At 37.2% G+C, this 7,562-nt stretch overlaps 1 protein-coding gene across 2 annotated transcripts in view; it reads right to left on the bottom strand.

Annotated features, from left to right (window-relative positions):
• Positions 1–7,562, bottom strand: part of ADAP2 (ArfGAP with dual PH domains 2) — a 977,426-nt gene that overhangs the window by 744,595 nt on the left and 225,269 nt on the right. The gene's annotated exons all lie outside the window — the stretch shown is intronic.

The following is a 7,562-nucleotide window of genomic DNA, read 5'->3' as shown; positions in this document are numbered from 1 at the left end:
TCCTTGCAGCTCAGACAGCCAGGTGGCCTTACATGTCAGTAGATGAATATGACACACCTGTCTCATAAACGTAAGAAAAATATACATCATGGCTGGGCACAGAGAATGATACACCTTGCTTAATAATATGGGTATTGTTGGTCTCAAATGACTCCATTGTCTATCTCACCAAATGCAAAAGACCTACATATTTGACAGCACTGCCCTTAACCTGCTAATATTGCCTCTCTTAAAAAGGCATTTAACACTGCACGTGCATACAGTAGAAATAAACCTTGCCTTCAGTGTCAAAAAATGCAGCATTCTGGCACATGGCAAAGCCCAGCAGCAGCTTTATATACTAATAATTGATAGCAACTAAAACTTTTACAAAATAGTAAAAGACCATGGAGTCCTTGTACACTATGACCATTCATTTGACAACTGACATTCATATCGCCACTACCATTCACAAAACATGAAACTGCCCACCTGAACCTCCATGGGATCTGCAGAGTACCAGAGAATTAAATGACCCCCTGACCCCCTGTATACAGCTCTTACCAGACCAGCTATAAAATATTGCAACCTTCTTCTGCAACTTAACTCCCATGTTATCCGATACAACTACAGAAAGGATAAAAATGCTTCACAAACGTTTTACTGCAAAATACACATCACCTCACTTTCTTCTCTGTGTCAAAGGCCTACTTACTCACTATTCAAATAACCGGACTCTGTGCTCCAGTAACAAAAACCTAGCAAACATCAATAAAAGTTGCAATAATGCTGGTGACTCGCTATACTCAAACAGTATCGTCAAAATCTGGACATCCCTACCAATCAATATTGGATCCACCTCCGGCACCCACCAAGTTTAAGAAACTACTAAAGGATCACCTAACATCTACCTGGCTCTGCACATGTACTAACCCTGGATAACTTTCCCTTACTCAGATACAACCTCTAACTACACTTCTATCCACTCTATGACTCCTGTAGCCTCCTCCTCCCTTACCTATATCCCCTTGTCTTCCTCACTCAGATATAACCTCTAACTACACTTATATCCACTCTATAACTCCTGAACCTCCTTCTCCCTTACCTATATCCCCTTGTCTTCCTCACAGTTGTAAACTGTATTCTGTCAGATGACATACTAAATGTACTATACAGGCTTAAGAAAATCTGACATGCTGTACTGTATTTGTACTTTGTGTTAATCTCATCTCTCATGTATATATTTTTGTTGATTAATCTCCTATGTATATAAATTGCTTTACTGATCTCTGCTAGACTGCAAGTAAATATATATAAGCTGTATAGTCAACTTTTTCTATATTGTACTAGACATGTATTAGTAAAAATGTACTTTGTTGATGCTTTTCTCCTTGGGCCTCCGCTAAAATGGACACTGTTGTCCAGTAGGACCATCCCAGTAAACAAATGTTAAATAAATAAATGAATGTTAAATAAATAAAATATTGCCTTCTTAGAAGAACCACATGCCTGACGTATACAGACCCCTTACTATTTAAAACTTTATGTTTATAATCCTATAAGTGACTTGAAAACATTATTTGGCATCAATAAAACTAGCAACAGTACTGTGAAACACAAAAACTTCATATTTCAAGAGACTCTCATACCTATGGAATAAAATTCTTCTTTCAGTCAACAACAAACTGGATGACAACATGGAAACTTGTAATGTCCAGCATGGCATCCAGGTCAACACGCTCATTGATGGCCAACAGATTAAGCATAGTCACCAAATCTATTAGTGCTATTATTAGAGGGAACAAGGAACAGTGCTTGCTAGTCTTGACAGGAAAGGGTGCATCACAACAAGCCAGTCCTGTGAAGGTAAGCCCTGGCTGAGACTTAATATAGTTGAGAAGTCTTCAGTTGGTTAACATGCACTAACTATAAGAAAAAACAGGGAAGTAAAAATCTGTCTCATGCATTGCTGAAAAATATGACAATGGAAGTAAAGCCTCAAGAAAAAATGTAAACGTCATTCAAATATTTGCATAACGTTATGGAGGAATAACAACATGTCATTCAAACAGCTGCATGCTACATATTCTTTTTCAAATTCTGTCCAGTCAGTTTCACCCACGTTAACTGATTTCTCATGGGAAACAATTTCCCTGTTTGCATTTGTGTGATTTTTGACATTCTTTGTAAAACACTAAGTGCCTTACAGTATGACTGACAAAAAAAAAAAAGTCAAGCATATTTTTTCTTGAATTTATAAAAAAGAAGTTATGTACTCACCATAATGTTCCATGAGAGTTGTTCATCTCTCCTTCATTCTTACAGATGGGTTCGGAGCCGATCCTCAGCTCCGAGTCGATCTACTACAAAGCTCGAGGTCTTCAGACGGCTCGAGGCAAAGTCCATATCCCATGATGCACCTCGAGTTACCTCAGACCTTGTTTGCTGCCTCTAATAATACCATATGCCATTCTGTCGCTTTTTTTAGGTAAAAATCATAGAAAGAGAAAGCAACCATGATCAAACTAGTATCTCGGTCCTCGGAAACGCCTGGAGGGGGTAGGAGGGTGGGAAGTAAGAATGAAGGCGAGATGAACAACTCGCATGGAACGTTATGGTGAGTACATAACTTCTTTATGTGAAGCTGTTCTACCTCGTCGTTCATTCTTACAGATGGGTAGCGTCCCAAGCACCATCTTTCTTGGGTGGCTCATGGGAGTATGTTTTTCAGGACAGTAGAACCAAAGGAGGCCCTGTCCCTAGAGTCCCTATCGACTTTGTAATGAGTGATAAAGGTATGAGGCTTTGACCAAGTGGCTGCTGCACAAATATTGTCTATAGGTAGCCTAGCTGAAAATGCAGAAGATGTGGACACAGCTCTGGTAGAATGAGTCTTAATTTTGTGTTGTAGAGGTAAATTGGCAACTGAGTAAGTGAAAGTTATGCAATCAGATAACCATTTAGATAGTGTTGTTTTTGTAAAAGGCATACCTTTCCTAGAATCTAAAAAGGAAACAAAAAGTTGTTCTGATCTTCTGAATTCTTTGGTTCTACCCGGGTAAAATCTGAGCTGTCTGTGAACATAAAGCTTGTACAGCATATACTCTAAATTGTTGGTGTGTTTAGGGAAAAACACTGGTAAATCTATAATTTGGTTAAGGTTAGCTTCAGTACAAACTTTAGGTAAGAATGAAGGATTTGCTCGCAGTGAAACTCTGTCAGCATGAAAAACCAAATACAGAGGTTTTATGGACAAGGCTTGTAGTTCTGACGCTCTTCGGGCAGACATGATGGCTTCTAAAAAGATAGTCTTCCAAGACAAAAATTTCAAATCACATGAAGAAGCTGGCTCAAAATGTGGGAGAATAATGCGTGAGAGCATAAAATTTAGGTTCCAGGGGTATAAGGGGATTTAACTGGTGGTTTAAGGTGGAAAGTCCCTTTAAGAAAGGCTTTGGAGAGCCTGTGTGACATTATGTCAAATCCTTCAGTACCAAGATGAAAATTAGAGATGGCGGCAAGCTGTACACAAATCGTAGCTGCCGTCGCTCCTTTGTTGAAAAGCATAGTCAAAAATTCTAATATAGAGGAAATAGAGGATTGGTAAGGGTCAGTGTTATACTGAGAAGCCCATATGGAAAATCTTCTCCATTAGCTAAGGTACAACTTCCTAGTAGAGGATTTATGGGAAGATATTAGAATACGTTGCGTTTGGTTTGAGAGGTCATGGAACCTGGCTATATTGGGAATTGGAGCAGCCAAGCTGTCAATTTTAGGGACTGAAGGGAGGAATGAAGAGCCCCTGAAAAATGCATCAGAAGATCCAGAACTGGGTCCAGAATCCAAGGCTCTTCCAACAGATGAGGTCGATGGAAGGGGAACCAAATCTGACAAGGCCAATGAGGGGCTACTAGAATGATGGTCCTTCCCAGGGCTTTCACTTTCTGTAATACTTTGGGTATCAAGGGATTTGGTGGGAATGCATAGAAGAGACCCAGAGGCCAATCGTGTATGAGTGCGTCCCTTGGGGAATCTCCCGGAGGGGGAATCAAGGGCAAAGTAGCTTCTGCATTTTGTGTTCATAGGGGATGCAAAAAGATCACAGCAAGGCTGGCTCCATCTGCGGAATATTCTTTCTGCTATTTCTTTTTTGAGGGGACCACTCATGAGGCAACATAGTTCCCCTGCTCAGTTTGTCTGCAATCACATTGGATTTCCCCAGGATGTGCGTTGCTATCAGAAAGTGCTAGGTGGATGTAGCCAACTGCCATACTCTTAGGGCCTCTCAACAAAGTGGATAGAACCTGGTTCCTCCTTGTTTGTTCAAGTACCAGACCACTGACATGTTGTCCGTCTGAATCGCAATTGTCCCCAGAGAGAGAGAGAGAGTCCTGAAAGTACTCCAATGCCAAGAGTACCGCTCTCATCTTCAGGACATTGATATGGAGAAGTGTCTCTTGTTTGGTCCATGTGCCTTGGGCTATTCTTCCCTGAAAATGCCCCCCCCACACCCGATCAGGGAAGCATCCGTGGTCACTGTGGCCGATGGTGAGGGTAGAATAAAAGGACGACCTATCATTACTTGAAGAGAGGTCACCCACCACCGAAGATCCTTTCTGCACGTAAAAAAACACAAGAAGAAAAAAAACAAATAAAACAAACCACACTGGAGCCAGAATAAAGGTAAGCACTTTCATTCCATTTATTACAGAACTTCTTCAGAACTAAAAATCAATTACAGCCATTACCTTTTATAAAACCATCCATTATGACATAATTTCCCTAACTGATACTCAATTAATATAAAGTGAAAGACCAAGTAAAAATGTATGCATACAACCATTTACTTAACTATGTAAATACAAGTGTAAACATGTAAATAAATGTCATTTATTCATACCTATTAAAAAATGCACATTTATATATATGTGTATATATAGAAAATATTTATAATTAACATAATTCAAGTGACTTTTCACAGAAATCTTATCATTTATACCGATTTATATCCGCCCGTAAAAAGATCTGCCATTTTAACTCAATATTTTCTAAAAAAATAATTAAAAGAACCAATAAATTTGCCCTTATTAACTTTTTCTACTACAAAGAAAGTACACTTCTTAAAATCTGTGCACTTCATTGAATGCTTAGCCAACGCATTACTTAGATCATTATTTTTAATGGCTAACACATGCTCTCTAACTCTGTGATTCAATTTTCTAATAGTTTTACCTATATAGAAATTCTCACAGCTGGAGCACACTGCAAGATACAGCAGCCCTTCACTTTGACAATTGAGTCATCCCTTTGCTATTAAGGTATAATTCAAGTGTTTAAAATGGTAGCTATGTACTCCCATCATGAACCTACACTGAGTACAATTAGTACATGGGAATGTACCAAAATGGGTGAAATTATCCTTTTTCTTTCTGCACTTAGGTCCACTTTCCAATAGTTGCTTCAAATTTTTAGTTTTTTTGTTTATGAATCTCAGCTGGACTCGCAATACCTTACTTAGTTCTTCATTCCCTAAAAAAATTTCCAATTTTCATCAACTATTTCTCTAATCTTAGGCCCATCAATACTCATAGGTACTGGAAAAGCATACCTTAACATCTCTTCCCCTACTCCATTACACTTATGTATAACATTAGTCTGAAATCCAACTTTTAAAATGGGAGAAAATCTAGTCCTTCTATTTTTTGTAATGTAACCAATAACTTTGTCTAGGTCCCCTCGGTCATATCCTCTGTCAATAAATAACTGTCTAAGAAAATTTACTTCACTAAAAAAAATATTTTCTTCACTGATCATCCTACTAAGCCTTATAATGTGTCCTTTAAAGGCATTGATCTTCATATATTTTGGGTGAAATTTTTCAAAATTAAGTAATTATTAATGAATGTTGTTTTACAATAGATGTTACTACTAAACTCTCTTTTATTGATATTGATACTTATTTTAACATCAAGAAACTTTACTTCCATTCCAACATTACCAATGGTAAATTTAAGCCAAATCACTGTCCCATTAAGTTCACTGAAAAAAATCCACAAGCTGCTCTCTACTACCTGCCCAAACAAAAAACAGGTCATCAATATATCTTTTATAGTACCATACAAACAAACAATTCTAATTTGATGAGAAATTCGAGTTCCCACCAACACATAACCAAGTTGGCGAACACTGGTGCAACATGTGTACCCATCACAACCCCACCTGTTTGTTGGTAAAATCCCTCTCCAAACATGAAAAAAATTGTTCATTAACACTAGCTCCATAAGGTGACAAACCACAAAAATGTCTTGTTTAAGACAATTCTTGTGTCTATCTAAGTAAAGCCTCATAAATTCTATACCTTCCTGTTTGTTCTATTGTGGTGTATAATGAACAAATATCAAATGAACACAGCATGGTCTTGTCCCCCTGAAATTCATATAACCTTAACTCATCTAAAAACATCCATGAGTCTTTCAGAAACCACTTACTATTCTGTACTATAGGATTAAGTATTTCATCTAGATAAATAGAAATTTTTGATGTTTTACTACGTGGAGCAGACACTATAGGTCTAAACAGGGGGTGCTCAACATGCTGATGTACTTTAGGAATTCCGAACAAAGTCCCCAGTTGTGGCTGTTCAACATTAAGAAATTCAAAAAGAACAATTGTGATATACTGTTGATGTAATAAATCTAATATTATTAAATCAACTTCTTGAAACTTCTAACTACATCTCTAGAAACCTTTTTGTATTCATCTGTGTCAGCCAACATACTACCTATAGTTTCATTATACTTGACAACATTCATAATGACCAGGCCCTGCCCTTTGTCTGCTTTCATGTATCTGATGTCACTATAAGAAATTAACTGTTTCAAAGCAACAGATTATTTTTCTGTTAAATTTATATCAAAATTAAATGTATTGAACCTACCAAAATTATGTAAGTTGTAAATGTCATTCTCACAAATCATAGAAAAGGTGTTCAATGTGTTAACCAACGGTGGGTTAACATTACTTTTCTTTTCCACTGACTAGTGTTACTAGTAGGCATGTCATGATAAAGATATTTAAAATTTAATTTTCTGACATATAACTTAAAATCCAGTACAGTATCTGTAATCTTGGCCCTATGTGCTGGTAAAAAATGAAAAACCCTTTTTGAGAACTTCTGTTTCATCTTTAGTGAACGTTCTATCACTTAAATTAAAAATCTCATACAAACAAGCTAACGCCCTTTGGTCGTTCCTTTTTTCCTTTCCCACTACTGTGAATGCCTCCTGATTGGGAGGGGAGCTGCTGTTCCCACTTACTTGGATGGTAAAAGGAGAACTTTCTTCACTACTAACACTAGAAACACTTGTCAGAATCTCTCTACTGTTAGTATTCTGATTGTAGTTGCTAACTAAGGCCTTGTTCTCATCAGAAAAGGAATAAAGCCTGTATAATGAATTTACCTTATAATGTGAGTTCCTGCTATTCACAAAATTGTTACTATTAATTTTCTGTGAAAAGATTATGTTAATAATTAATTATAAATATTTTCTATATATACACATATATAAATGTACATTTCTGAT

Source organism: Protopterus annectens, chromosome 4.part0 (assembly GCF_019279795.1).
Source record: "Protopterus annectens isolate FY-2018-M chromosome 4.part0, PAN1.0, whole genome shotgun sequence".
Classification (NCBI taxonomy): domain Eukaryota; kingdom Metazoa; phylum Chordata; order Ceratodontiformes; family Protopteridae; genus Protopterus; species Protopterus annectens.
The sequence above is the reverse complement of the archived record's forward strand: the minus strand, read 5'-3'. Positions and strand labels throughout refer to the sequence as shown.